This window comes from Nematolebias whitei, chromosome 11 (genome assembly GCF_014905685.2).
Source record: "Nematolebias whitei isolate Nwh7 chromosome 11, NemWhi1, whole genome shotgun sequence".
Classification (NCBI taxonomy): domain Eukaryota; kingdom Metazoa; phylum Chordata; class Actinopteri; order Cyprinodontiformes; family Rivulidae; genus Nematolebias; species Nematolebias whitei.
The window spans coordinates 25,479,995-25,480,607 of NC_056508.1; positions in this window are offsets into that span (position 1 = coordinate 25,479,995).

Sequence of the window (613 nt, forward strand, 5' to 3'; positions counted from 1 at the left end):
TAAAAATCAACAGTATACAAGGATCTAAGATATACACCAACAATAATAACATAAATAAGGTGTAGTAATCAGCAACCTGAACATGAGTCATTTTTAGCAGATGGGTTTGAATATAGCAGCTTATGAGTAAGAAGTCAGCAGTCAATTCAGGAATGATTTGTGACAGTGTCAGCAAAAGTCAAAGGAATAGTTTCAAAGATAGTGGTGAGAGCAGTTATGTTGTATGATCTGGAGACAGTGGCACTGACAAAAAGACAGGAGAAAGAGCTGGAAGTGGCAGAAATGAAGATGTTGAGGTTCTCCTTAGGAATGACAAGGATGGAGAAGATTAGGAATGAGATCATCAGAGGTACAGCACAGGTTGAACAACTGGGAGATAAAGTTAGAGAGACCAGACTGAGATAGTTTGAACATGTCCAGAGGAGGGACAGTGGGTATACTGGTAGAAGGATGTTAGAAATGCAGCTGCCAGGAAAAAGCCAGAGGAGATGTATGGATGCAGTTAGAGAGGACATGGAGGTAGTTGGAGTGAGGACAGAGGATGCAGAGGACAGAGTGAAATGGAGGCGAATAACTTGCTGTGGCAACCCCTGAAGAGGGAAAAGCTGAAAAT